Genomic DNA, 14,873 nt, shown 5'->3' with positions numbered 1-14,873 from the left:
ACCTCAGAGGACACAGGAAATGGCAATGAATTTCAGGATCTTGAGTGGACACTGAACTTAACTTGAGGTCTTTATTTGTAGGTTAGGCCACTCCTGTCTAGATCATAAGGGCTCAGGAGACCTCAGATGATATCTGAGTTACACAACCATTGTGTTTAATCAAGAATTTTCCATTGAAATCTCCCAGCTGGTTCTATTTGCCCTGCCCCAGGCAAACGCAAACCACAGGTATTTGACGCTAGTTGGGGAACAGGGTGTTCAGACAGAATGAATGTGTGGGCCTTGAGAGTGTATTTTCCCAACAACCTCTGCAATTAAAGGAATTTGTCATTCAAGATTTGAGTAAGTAGTTGTATGAGATAAGATGGAATCTGTTTGAGGTTTCTAGATGAAGTATAAATAACATAAATCCTTAAATTGCACTAAACTTTTTACGTTTAAAAGTATGCCTTCAGAGAACAGGGTATTTTGCCATCTTGACCTGGTGGAAATTTTTATCTCAAGCTCTTGATAATAAGGACTATTTCTCTATATGATTTAATCAGGATGATATAAATATTGATAAATTTCCATAAACCATGTTTCAGAAAACATAATTGAGCCAACATAACAGAAATTATATTCAGTGGTGAGTAAACAGATATCTGGAAAAAAATAGTATAATGATCACACAATGAATTCTACTGTGTAAAAGAAATCTAGAGTCAGGCCCTTCGGGTGTCATACTGTGAGGCAGAGTTTATCACTTCCATATAAACACAGGAGCTTGCTTTGCATATCAGATTAGGAAGAGACCATTTCTGGGACTGCGGAACACTTGAATAATCTAAGGGTCCAAGTGTCCTGCTTCCTTCCATAGTTGCTGTCTTATATGAGTCTCACTCAAGGTAGTTCTGGAGACATTATCACCTCCTTTGCACATATCTGGAAAGATGGAAGATGTGGGTCATAAACCAGGAAGTGGCAGTTCTCTTTCCACTGAGCAAATAAATATGAAAAGCTCCAGATTCGCCACCAGAGACTGCAAAAAAAAAGCTTTTCTGGGACAATGGTCTCTTTTCATGGGCACTGCTCTATAGACACACTTGAGATTTCTCACTTCGACCAAAGAGTAAGTCTCTGGGCAGAGAACCCTACCATCACCACAACGCAGCTGCCCTGTGTTTCAGGGATCTGTTTCCCCCTAAGCCTCCACAACTCTATTAAAACTCCAGACTCCACTTCTCATTTCATTGTGTGCCAAGAACAATTTATTTGCAGCTTTCTCAACTCCCACAAGGTCTCACTGAAGCTCTGTTCATCTGATTTAATTAAAAGTCTTGGAAAAACTCATATACAGTACTTGATCTATAACAATATTCATTGTTCTCTCACTAAGTTGCTGGAAAACCCTTCGTAAACCCAGTGAACTCAACAGACTGCAGATCTAACCATATGACCATCCAAAAATTCATTTCTCATTTCCTAAACTAGTTCTATAGCCAGGTTCAGGGTCACAGGAAACCCCAAGATCTCATGCAACCCAGGGCCCAAAGATGTGAGCCGTGTCCCCTTTAAGATGGACTGGAAACCTAGCCTGGAAATGATGTTTCTAAATCAGATTCTCTGTCTGTGGGATCCAGCTGCTCAGATTTCAAGAGGATGACTTCTCGGAGCCTTCAGATCTTATTTCACATCAAGCAAAGTCTGGTCTTGATTAACGTTGCAGCGAGGAAAGCATATGGCAGTCAGAGAAGCAGAGGCTGGGTAATCAGCCCCTGCAGGTTCACAATGCAGAAAGTAAAAGGCATAAAAACTGTCTGCCATTCACTGAAGCTGGGCTCCAAATGAAACACGAGCTCGCACTTTCCCCATGTTTATATATTTGAGTTAATTGAGTTTTTAATTAGAAGAGTGAGTCAAGCCAGGAGAGGGATTTAGTGAGGTCAGTATTAAAATAACACATTGCTGAGGCCCATTTTCTCCAACTCTGACAGAATAACTGTGGGGACTCTTTGCTGTCATATATCTTAATAGAAAAGATGAGGGGTGGCGGTGGGGGGTGGTGTTGCTGGAGCTGAGACCGTTCACAAGTTACTAAGCTTTTGCATCTGCAGAGTGGAAGGAATGATGCCTTCAGCTCTCAAATTCCGTTAGGACTAGACAAAACACGGCTTCTAGGGAACACTGCAAGAACTAGCCATACCAAGAGGAAATGGAGCCTCTCTTCCTTTCATCAAAGCTCCAGACCAGACCAGAAATTACACTGGTTACTTGTACAGACATAGCACAGGGAGAGCCTTTGCACAGAGGTCTCATTACAGAAGGAATCAGTTCACAGGTCTTGTCCTAAATGCTCAGACTTCTTTACGCTGCAGGAGAAAACCTTGATGGGTAAAGTTCCCCAGCTTCATAAATTCCTTGCTTTGTATTATAATGGTGTAGAATATGTCGATATAGTACAATAGGATTGCAGCGGGGTGCTCCTGTTATTTAAGATGTCTGCTTTTTTTCCTGCTAAAACAATGTGCTCTTCAATCCCCTCTCATGCGCGATACTGAACTGCTATTTCTCAAAAATATTAAATCTTTCTAAAGAAACAGCAGTGATGTGTTTCCACCAAAGCTGGTAGGAGAACCAGGTCTGACCTGACCATCTATACACCCTACAGTGGGTTTTCCTTGGCTCTGTGTCCTGTCTTCACTGACAGCTTCTCACAAGTAAAGTCCCAGGATTCCTAGGAGTGCCCCTGCCTGGGACCTGAAAACTAGAAAACTCAGAACCTGGGAATTGGGGGAAAGGGCCACAGCACGGAGGAGGAAGGGATGGGGCTGGAGCAGGGTGGGAGGAGACAGGATGCTGAGCATCGTCAGCAAGAGACGGCTTAACTTTTCCAGCTGCTTCTTCAATGTTCTGTGGAGACTGGGGTTCTCAACACATTTATCTAGTACCTGTTCTGCTTTGTTTCAAATTTAGTTCTTATAAACCTCCCATTTTATCCATCAAAGTGAGTCTCTGGGAAGTTAAATGAATTGCCCAAGTTTACAAAGGAAACCACAGAGTAGGAATTCTCAGCCCCAAAAACCTAAAGCCTAGGCAGTAGTTCCACAGATCAGCCTGCTCAGAGGGTCGAGGGTTGGTTCAGGGCTCAGGCAGTTCTGGGGGACAAGGGGAAGGGGAGGAGACAAGAAGGAATGCACAGTTTGGCTGCCGCCTCAGAGGGACCAGCAAATGATGAGACTTCCAGACCCACCCAGTAATCTGCCACTTCTCTTAGCCATGATTTTTATCCTACCAGTTTCACCCCTGTCCTGTGCCCCACCTTCAAATACATCTCTTTTATCCACTCAAAGTGCTCTCTCCCTCACCCTGGATCCCAAAGGGAACTCCCACCTGCTGGTTGGAAAGCCTTGTTGCAACAAAAGATTCTTCTTAGTTAGGCTGAAATCCCAGGAGAGAGAGAAGGGGGAAGAGGAGAGAGGAGAGAAGATAAGGAACTCAGATTGATGCCATATTTCTTCAAGATGATGCCTCAACAGGGGCTACCATCTGGGGGTAACTTCTTGTCTTCCTTCTGTACCCTCATGTTCCTGCTAGCTCTCCCTCCAAGGCCCTGCACTCCTCAACAGAAACCTAGCCCTGCAGAGTCCTAGCTAGTGTCTGTCCTGCAGCCCCAACATGAATGGAGGAGCAGCCACCTTGTGGATGAGACCATTCCTCTAACCCAGGGACATGCCCTGTGGGCCAATGGTGGAAGCTCTCACCCACCCAGTGTCCCCAGGGTGGAGACTCACAGCCTTGGGGGAAAGTCTCCCACTTCCCTGAGATAGGGGGTTGAAAGCTAGAGTACTCTCAAGCTCTTTGCTTGACTTCAAGGGGGAAAACGCCTAAGATTTTTTTTTTCCTGTCACAGGCATCATTGTACCCCATTTCTGAAGTTCTGGACTGAGAATTATTTTAAAGCTGGCATCAGCTCAATTCTCATGCTACTCTACTTGAAGGCAAATATTTTACTTCATGAGGCATAAGTGATTGTTTTTTCAAAGACTCATTCTGGAAAGAGTCTCCCTGGACCCTTCCTCTCTGAGGCGGGGTCCCAGCAGGCTGACTTTACATATTCAGAATAAAGTTGCCCACAGCCAGGTCTCCAGCCTTCATCAGTATGTCTTTGCATGTGGTACAGAACGTGTGTCCATGTGCTTGTGTGCAATACAGACTCTCTCACTTGGGCTGGTTCTTGAATGCCTATCTGTTGGTTATATACTTGCAGAGAAAGGAGCCTAGTGAAAAAAAAATCAGTGTCTACATGTCAGTCGTACCTCCCAACCCCCTTGGGAAACTCCAGCCCTGCATTTTGCACAGAGCATCAGGAGTCTGCCTTGCTCAAAGCTGAGCCAGAGGGAAAGGGAGGGAGGAGATAACCCAGCTCTTTTCTCTCGGTAAAACCCAGAGAAGTGTTCTGTTAATGGAAACAGTGCCACACCAGTCCCATTTAGTGTCCACATCGGTTGGTGTGGCTTCTTTACAGCTCGAAGACGCCCTAAAGGAGCTACCTCTGTGGTTAAAATTCCCTCATCAGACAATTGCTGTGGAGTTGGGGTGGGCACTGAAGTTAGGGCTCTGCCGGGAGTCCTGTGAAAAGCATTTCCACCCGTGGAGGGAATCATCACACCCGCAATAAGGAGCAGGAGCAAAGGGAACCCTCCAGACATGAAGGACCTCTTTTCTAGTCTGAGTTTCTGGTAATAAAAGCAACCCCCTCATCAGGGGAGCTGGCTGACCATCTTCTCTAAAACTCTCAGTTGACAGTCTGGCTTTGCATTTTGCACCTGTCTGTGACTGTTACTTTGCCTTCAAAGACCTTAAACTTGAAGAAATTATAATGTAACCCCCACCCTCATATAATTCAATATTTTTCACAGTCGAAAAGCTTAAGGAACTCTAACAAAATTCTGATTTTTTCCCCCTAAAGCTAGTTATAGTATTTTTTGAGAATGACAGGCACTAAATTGTTTTATTTGGGGGGTGACCTTGCTTTGCTGATATACCCTAGTTCATGTTCAGTGTGACTGGCAGCAGCCCAGGGTTGGTCCTGGTCCTCTGTGTCAAGTTTAAAAATCATAACAGAGCATTGCCCCTGGGCCTCAGGGTTATAAGCATACATAGTTTTGCAGGTTCTTGGGAAGAAGGAAAAAATCAGCTTTCTTTTGTTTTTGATAACTCTATTGTCACAATTAAGAATATTTAGAAATTAACGAGTTCAGTTAAACATATTTCTGGCTCTTAGGAATGAGGTTTCCAAGAGAGAGGCTCCGTGGGGCATCAGTATTACCTCCAAAGTGGATGATTTTCTAAAGTTCTCATTGTTCTTCAAGGCAGAGATCACTCAAGTGCTGGTGTACACTGCACCATCCTGCGATTGCTGGAGGGCCATCTCTTCTCAAGGCAGCTTTCCAGCACACAGAGACTAAAGTCAAATGAAATGCATATTTCAGAATGCCCCATCAAAGACCCGACAAGGGAATTGCATCCAGTAATTAACAACACCCCCGGCTGTGACTTCCCCAAAGAAACGTCTCTCTTCTTGACACAAGATAGTGAATATCAGAGATTCTGTTTTGCTCAAATAAAACTGTTCCGCTGTTATTGAATGTCTTTGCATTTTTATTCACAGTGCCCTTGATTAGAAATGCCTTTCAGGTCCACCATTACAGAAGGCCACACATCACACGGCGCTTCCATCCGATTGTCCATGTTGGTCTGAAACAGTCCTAGAAATCAAAAGGAAGTTGATTGATCAGACCTGTGTAACACAGTTCACATGATCAGAAACCGAAGATGGGCAAATCCTCGTTATTTCTTAGATTTAGCTTTTTTTTGTTTTTGTGGCTACAGAGGAAAGTTGCTGATAAATGCAGTTTCATGTGATACAAGAAACTTGCTTCTTTTGGTCTTTTGTTTCCAATCTGATTCATTGAAAAGAAACAAATCACAATGAGATTTTTCTCATCAAAGCCCAGAGATACTAGCCATGTTGAATTAATTTGCAGACACTTCAGACAATTCAAATCATAGATTCAGAACCCCAAAAAAATGTATTATCAATACCATCCTGTCTTTATTTAAAAGGCAAACACTTTGTTCATCGTGGATTTTTTCCCTTAACTTTAACTTTTTTTAAATATTGCATTAAAATATTTTATTATTGAATTTTGGGTATCTGTTAATTATACAACTGCTATCACTTGCCTCATTCACCCTAGTCCAGACCCTAGTTCACGCTTTTCCTAAGAATCTCAGAAGGAAGACAGAAGCCCTGTTTGAAGAATATGGTTTATATAAGGTTTATATCCTCAATAGGGAAACAGCAAAAATGGTTCTGAGAATCTCCTCTTAAATGAGACCTCCCAAGACTTCGAAGATGCCACTAAACCATACTAAAGCCACCTTCTCTTATGCAAGTTTACTGTAAGTTTCACTTTTGAGCAATGCACAGTTCTAGGGGACACCGTTCGGTTTTTGTCTTGGCTACGCTGGGTCTTCGTTGCTACATTCCGGTTTCTCCAGTTGTGGTGAGCAGGGGCTTCTCATTGCGGTGGCTTCTTTTGCTGCAGAGAACAGCAGCTCTGCAGCATGTGGGATCTTTCTGGACCAGAAATCAAACCCACGTGCCCTGCATTGGCAGGTGGATTCCTAACCACTGGACCACCAAGGAAGTCCAGGTGCCACAGCTCTCATCATAGTCTAATCAGTGCTACTCAGGACGGCTGTCAGTTCACAAACCATTGACTTCAGGTCCATCATTAAATAACGAGCTTGCATCAAAATTTAAATCGACTGTGTCCCTAACCATGCTGTTTAGTGCAGCTTTTTGGTTTGTTTTTTCCCTTAGCAAGACTTTCTCAGTGAAGCAAGCAGTGCATTGATTTATATTCTGATCGCAGCTCCTTGTCAACTTGCACTTTGAATAGCAGTTATCCAAATGAGAGGGGCTCCCTGTGAATGCGAGAAGCAGAATCTCCACAACTGAACATGGACACTGTGTTTTCACCTCTCCTTGCCTTAATAGACATAGTTCTGGTAGCAAAACTAGGAACAAAGAGATGTCTTTGAAAACAGCCCCTCTTTCACCACTTCTTTAATCCTCACCCCTTTTCCTTACATCTTTAACATTCAAAACTTTCCCTTTCCTTTTCTAGGGCAAAGGTTCTATTACACTATTTTGGTTTAAGAGGGATAGGTACCTTTCCCACAATGACTTCTGCCCTCCTGGGACCAAGCACAATGTCTACTTGTTAAAAATTAAATACGGAGTAGACAGATGCTCTATTGTTAAAACTAAATACAGATAAGCTCTAGGCTTGCTGATGGCTTACAACATTAATTAATAGCATCTTTGTTATTGATAATAAACCCACAGCAAGGAAGAGTTTCTTTCCCAAGCCATCAGCAACAATATCCTAAAACCGCTATATCTCTGAGGATACTGGAAAAATAGGGGATTGACCACTTTCCCCAAAAGTCTGATCCAGGTGATACAGAGCCAAAAGAACTGGATTGAAGACTCATAAAGGAAGAGGAAGTAGAAAATCTGTCATCAAATTTTGCTTGGAGACTAGAATTTTAATTTAAACTTAGGTGTGTGGCCATTGACAGAAGGGACAGTTCCCATAGTGAGACTTTCATTGACTGTATTCACTGACTGTACAGATGTAAATTTTAAGATCAATGTTCTCTGAAAAATTGTTTAAAAATAAAGTAGAAAAAAAAAAAAACAGAGTAGGTCTGCTGCTGCTGCTGCTGCTAAGTCGCTTCAGTCGTGTCTGATTCTGTGCAACCCCATAGACAGCAGCCCACCAGGCTTCCCTGTCTCTGGGATTCTCCAAGCAAGAACACTGGAGTGGGTTGCCATTTCCTCCTCCAATGCATGAAAATGAAAAGTGAAAGTGAAGTTGCTCAGTTGTGTCCGACTCTTCGCGACCCCATGGACTGCAGCCCACCAGGCTGCTCCATCCATGGGAATTTCCAGGCAAGAGTATTGGAGTGAAATGCCATCGCCTACTCCAAGAGTAGGTCTAGAGAAGCCAAAATGGAAGTCTACATTTTTTAAATTGAAATATAGTTAATTTACAATGTTGTGTTAGTTTCAAGCATATAGCATAGTGATTTGGTTATATATATATATATATATATATATATACACACACCACACACACACGTGTATTTTCAGATTCTTTTCCATTATAAATTATTACAAGATAATGAGTATAGTTCCCTGTGCTGTAAGTAGGTCTTTGTTGTTTATCTATTTTATATATAGTAGTGTGTATATTTTAATCCAAAACTCCTAATTTATCTCCTTGCCCCTCAGCCTGGAACTCTACATTTTTTACAGGAAACATTTCTGCTTCTGCAAAGATTTATTTTTTAATAAAGTTTTAATTAATGCTATAAAATTTTCTTCCTTTCATTGGGGACTTTTTCAAATGCTCACAATATTATCCTGGTGAGTTCCTGTAATTTTGTAGACAGTTTCTCAGCAATATTATTCTATCTTCCAGGTGAAAACTGAATTGTTTGGAATAATCCTAAGGGTTTCTGAAACTGACCTCCCTGCTCAGGATTGACCTGGGGAGTTTGGACCATGGGAAAAGCTAACAGTTTGAGAAACCTTGGAGATCCTAAAGGATTATTAAACCTTCAGTTTCTTCTACTCCATGTTTAAGAGCAAAGGGCTAAATGCTATATATAGTATAGCAAAGAGCTGTATTATATAAATATAATAAAAATATTTATTAAGGAATTGAATCATGTTTTAGTAAGAGCTCCAAATTAACAAGATGATGGTGTTAGTTTGCATAAAGAAATTTTAAAGTCAACACAGAGAAAGCTTTGTTCTAGCACAGGAATTGCTTCTTGAGCCTTGGGGGATCAAACACATAAATCCTTCATTAGGTATAATGATAGCTATATAACACTTCACGTTTTCTATCACACTCTTTGTATTTTATGCCTGGCCATTCTCCATCAATTTAAGTTGTTCTCCAAATTTATGGAGAGCAGTAAAACTAGTAACTAAATTACAGATTTTACCTAAGGAAAAGATTTTACTATTCTCTAGCGAGTCTTAGTGACTTAGCAGCAGCAGCAGCAAGTTTTAGTACCAGGACTAATAGCCTCTCATTTCTTAAGCAATGTTGCCATCTGGTGGTTACCTCTATACGCATCCCAAACCTAAGTGAACCAAGGAGACCTTGAGGTTGGAATTGATTTATAGTGCAGAATTTCTTTTAGTTGTGAATCAGATTGGTTAAGGAGGAGGAGATTATCTCTCCTCCCCAATTTTACATTGATTATTGTTTCCAATAATCAACGTTGTTTTGTCTTTTGGCCACTTTTGGCTATTCACTGAAGAAAAGCTAAACCAAACAAGGAAAACATTAAGAAAGAAATTAATCATTTCCACCAAAGCACCATGTATTTCAAATATTGGCACATTCAATTTGTCTCCTCTATATCAATATTTTTTCCTGGAGCTTTTCAGAACTTTCTTTTCAACAGTAAGACACTGTAGCAATGAGAGATGATATTGGGGCCTGAAAACAGAAAAAGTGCTTTAGTCTTTATGAATATAAACTGAGACAGGTTCATTTCCAGTTTTCTCTTTGGGACATTTGGTGAGTAAACAGAAAAGGCCAAATTCGTCTCCTCTATTTAACTCTGGGAAAATTCCAGTTGAGGTGGGCCCCCTGTGAGGTCTAATGCTTGGATGTCAGCTTCACTCTATTTCAGATTTTCCCTAGAGACTCACATGAATAGTCATAAAGCTGTTCCTGAGTCTGACTCACCCAGGTGACCAGCCCCATTTGGCAGACAACCATGACTAGGCGGACTGTGGCCGACGGAGACCCCTTGTTCTGTGACTCTCTCATAATACACAGTGAACACGGGGTGGAAGGGATGACTTATGAAATGCACATTCTGACAGCTCAACAAAGAAGCTATCCAAACAAGAAATCCAAGCGAGGACATTTTTAACCTCTAGGAAGAAAAGTAAAATTTCTCTTCTCTTTTGCTCTCTTTTATTGAAAACTAATTATATAGCAACATTTTTATATGTATGCACACAGATGAAGAGTGTATATACTAAATCGTCAGTAGGGCTTCCCTGGTGGCTCAGAGGTTAAAGCGCCTGCCTGCAATGCGGGAGACCTGGGTTCAATCCCTGGGTTGGGAAGATCCCCTGGAGAAGGAAGTGGCAACCCACTCCAGTATTCTTGCCTGGAGGATCCCATGGACAGAGGAGCCTGGTGGGCTACAGTCCACGGGGTCACAAAGAGTCAGACACGACTGAGCATCTTCACTCACTCACTCACTACCTATTATTGGAGTACAGGAAATTGTTTAATACTCTCAGAGGCTTTTAAATTAATTTATTATTTTCCATTTAGAAAATAAAGGACAGCATAATACATGCAATAAATTATTTCTGTAATATTCTGCTTGTAAGTCATTAAAGCCAGACCTAGACCAGTTTTTCAAACTTGTCTGCTGATGTTAAAATACAGATGCCCCTGGAGATTCTGATTCAGTGTGTATGGAGTGGCATCCAAGAATCTCTCTTTGATAAGTTTGCCAAGTGATTTTCATCATCAAACAAATTTGGGAAGTATTAGTCAACATTTTTACTGAAGTGACTAAAGATGTAAGTATAATCACTACTCAGACTTATTGGAAGTTAAGGATAATTTAAGAATCATCATTTTTAACAACCCAAATATTCAAAACTTTAGAAAATAATTATTTAAAAGTTTTTACAAAATGCATGCTTTATATGAATCAGGGTGCAAATTCATCTTTATAAGGTATACAATTTGGCGTGCTCTAATTTTGAATAATATCCATTTGTCTCTTTCACTGATTCATAATTACATTAAAGTTTAGGTGCCTGTTTGTAAGAAGTGTAAATGGATTTTCACTAGAGAGATTAACTTGGAAAACAAAACCCTGAAAAAGAAAACAGAAGAGAACGAGACAGAAAATAGAAGTGAAGGTCAAGGTATAACATGCAAGGAATTAAAGGAGAAACATGGAATGCTCGAAAAGCAACATTGACATAAACACTGAGTTCAAGGGAATCTTATTTTATGACACAATTGATAGAAGGGTGAAAAAAACAAGAGGAAAAGGTAAGCAAAAATATAAAGATATAGACATAAATAAGAGATTTCCATTCTGAGCCTTTTATTCCATAGTAAATTTATTGGGTGAAAAGTCTGTTTATCTGTAACAGAGTCAGAATTCTTCCCTCCCTTGTAAAAGCTGATAAAACCTAACTCCCAATGGTCATGGCATCTGTGATTCTAGAAAACAGTAGGTCTTAGGAAGCATTTCCTGAAATAGGTCTTCCAGAATAGCACCTCTTCAAGAACTCCATGAAGAAAAAGGCTTCCATAGAAAAATAAATTTGGAGAATCTACACGACATTCTCCTTGAAGTTCCCCACAAACAGTAGAAGAGTCAAGGCTCTGAAGAAACCCAAAGAGACGATTTGTGTGAAGACCAGGGAACACATTGCAGGGCTGGGTTCCCTGGTCTAAGAAGATGGAAGCAGCCCCAGCACTCCAACACCAGAAGTCAATTGCAGAGGGTCCACTTCATCCAGTGGCACTCAAGATCTTCTGACAACCACCTTTTCCAAAATATACTTCACATCACATTGCAAGACATTATTCTGGTTGTTTCACTAAAATTATGGCTTAAACTGTACTGAAATGAAGCTATAACATACACATTTATCATATTTTCAGTTGCTCACCTAATAGGAGATGATGGAGTTAGCTGCCTGGCTGACATACTAATTGCCAGTGATATTATGGAAAGTATGATGTTCATTCTGGCAACCTTAGGAGAAAAATTTTGAGCATGAAATTACCCAATCACATTGCATTTGAAAGAAGAAAAGTCATTCCTGCCTCATTTTCAAGGCCTCTATTCACTCACTGCGTTAAGGCTTCACCGCTTTGGTATTTAAATGGCATATATTGAATGTCACTTATTCATATGGCCCCTGGACTCATATTTCAATGACCTAATGCAGTTTGGAATACTAGTTTCTTAGAATCTCCATAACACATTACCCTTAATTGTAGGTATGATATTATTTAAAGAAGTCTTTCATTTGACTCAAAATTTATAGAATGCTATTGGCAGCAATCTGCCTCATGAAGGATCCTCAGTTCAGTTCAGTTCAATTCAGTTGCTCAGTCATGTCCAACTCTTTGCGACCCCATGAATCACAGCACGCCAGGCCTCCCTGTTCATCACCATCTCCCGGAGTTCGCTCAGACTCATGTCCATTGAGTCCATGATGCCATCCAGCCATCTCATCCACGGTCGTCCCCTTCTCCTCCTGCCCCCAATCCCTCCCAGCGTCAGAGTCTTTTCCAATGAGTCAACTCTTCGCATGAGGTGGCCAAAGTATTGGAGTTTCAGCTTTAGCATCATTCCTTCCAAAGAAATCCCGGGGTTGATCTCCTTCAGAATGGATTGGTTGGATCTCCTTGCAGTCCAAGGGACTCTCAAGAGTCTTCTCCAACACCACAGTTCAAAAGCATCAATTCTTTGGCACTCAGCCTTCTTCACAGTCCAACTCTCACATCCATACTTGACCACAGGAAAAACCACAGCCTTGACTAGACGGACCTTAGTTGGCAAAGTAATGTCTCTGCTTTTGAATATGCTATCTAGGTTGGTCATAACTTTCCTTCCAAGGAGTAAGCGTCTTTTAATTTCATGGCTGCAGTCACCATCTGCAGTGATTTTGGAGCCCAAAAAAATAAAGTCTGACACTGTTTCCACTGTTTCCCCATCTATTTCCCGTGAAGTAATGGGACCGGATGCCATGATCTTCGTTTTCTGAATGTTGAGCTTTAAGCCGACTTTTTCACTCTCCTCTTTCACTTTCATCAAGAAGCTTTTTAGCTCCTCTTCACTTTGTGCCATAAGGGTGGTGTCATCTGCATATCTGAGGTTATTGATATTTCTCCCGGCAATCTTGATTCCAACTTGTGTTTCTTCCAGTCCAGCGTTTCTCATGATGTACTCTGCATAGAAGTTAAATAAGCAGGGTGACAATATACAGCCTTAACGTACTCTTTTTCCCATTTGAAACCAGTCTGTTGTTCCATGTCCAGTTCTAACTGTTGCTTCCTGACACAGAGGCAGGTTAGGTGGTCTGGTATCCCCATCTCTTGAAGAATTTTCCACAGTTTATTGTGATCCACACAGTCAAAGGCTTTGGCATAGTCAATAAAGCAGAAGTAGATGTTATTCCGGAACTCTTGCTTTTTCCATGATCCAGCGGATGTTGGCAATTTGATTTCTGGTTCCTCTGCCTTTACTAAATCCAGCTTGAACATCAGGGAGTTCACAGTTCACATATTGCTGAAGCCTGGCTTGGAGAATTTTGAGCATTAGTTTACTAGCATGTGAGATGAGTGCAATTGTGTGGTAGTTTGAGCATTCTTTGGCATTGCCTTTCTGTGGGACTGGAATGAAAACTGACCTTTTCCAGTCCTGTGGCCACTGCTGAGTTTTCCAAATTTGCTGGCATATTGAGTGCAGCACTTTCACAGCATCATCTTTCAGGATTTGAAACAGCTCAACTGGAATTCCATCACCTCCACTAGCTTTGTTCGTAGTGATGCTTTCTAAAGCCCACCTGACTTCACTTTCCAAGATGTCTGGCTCTAGGTGAGTGATCACATCATCATGATTATCTGGGTCGTGAAGATCTTTTTTGTACAGTTCTTCCGTGTATTCTTGCCACCTCTTCTTAATATCTTCTGCTTCTGTTAGGTCCCTACCATTTCTGTCCTTTATCGAGCCCATCTTTGCATGAAATGTTCCCTTGGTATCTCTAATTTTCTTGAAGAGATCACTAGTCTTTCCCATTCTGTTGTTTTCCTCTATTTCTTTGCATTGATCGCTGAAGAAGGCTTTCTTATCTCTTCTTGCTATTCTTTGGAACTCTGCATTCAGATGCTTATATCTTTCCTTTTCTCCTTTGCTTTTTGCCTCTCTTCTTTTCACAGCTATTTGTAAGGCACCTCCCCAGACAGCCATTTTGCTTTTTTGCATTTCTTTTCCATGGGGATAGTCTTGATCCCTGTCTCCTGTACAATGTCACGAACCTCATTCCATAGTTCATCAGGCACTCTATCTATCAGATCTAGTCCCTTAAATCTATTTCTCACCTCCACTGTATAATCATAAGGGATTTGATTTAGGTCATCCCTGAATGGTCTAGTGGTTTTCCCTACTTTCTTGAATTTAAGTCTGGATTTGGCAATAAGGAGTTCATGATCTGAGCCACAGTCAGCTCCTGGTCTTCTTTTTGTTGACTGTATACAGCTTCTCCATCTTTGGCTGCATAGAATATAATCAATCTGATTTCAGTGTTGACCATCTGGTGATGTCCATGTGTAGAGTCTTCTCTTGTGTTGTTGGAAGAGGGTGTTTGCTATGACCAGTGCGTTTTCTTGGCAAAACTCTATTAGTCTTTGCCCTGCTTCATTCTGCAGTCCAAGGCCAAATTTGCCTGTTACTCCAGGTGTTTCTTGACTTCCTACTTTTGCATTCCAGTCCCCTATAATGAAAAGGACATCTTTTTGGGGTGTTAGTTCTAAAAGGTCTTGTAGGTCTTCATAGAACCGTTCAACTTCAGCTTCTTCAGCGTTACTGGTTGGGGCATAGACTTGGATAACTGTGATATTGAATGGTTTGCCTTGGAGACGAACAGAGATCATTCTGTCATTTTTGAGATTGCATCCAAGTACTGCATTTCAGACTCTTTTGTTGACCATGATGGCTACTCCATTTCTTCTGAGGGA

This window comes from Oryx dammah, unplaced genomic scaffold (assembly GCF_014754425.2).
Source record: "Oryx dammah isolate SB20612 unplaced genomic scaffold, SCBI_Odam_1.1 HiC_scaffold_3, whole genome shotgun sequence".
Classification (NCBI taxonomy): Eukaryota; Metazoa; Chordata; class Mammalia; order Artiodactyla; family Bovidae; genus Oryx; species Oryx dammah.
Note: the sequence above shows the minus strand (reverse complement) of the source record.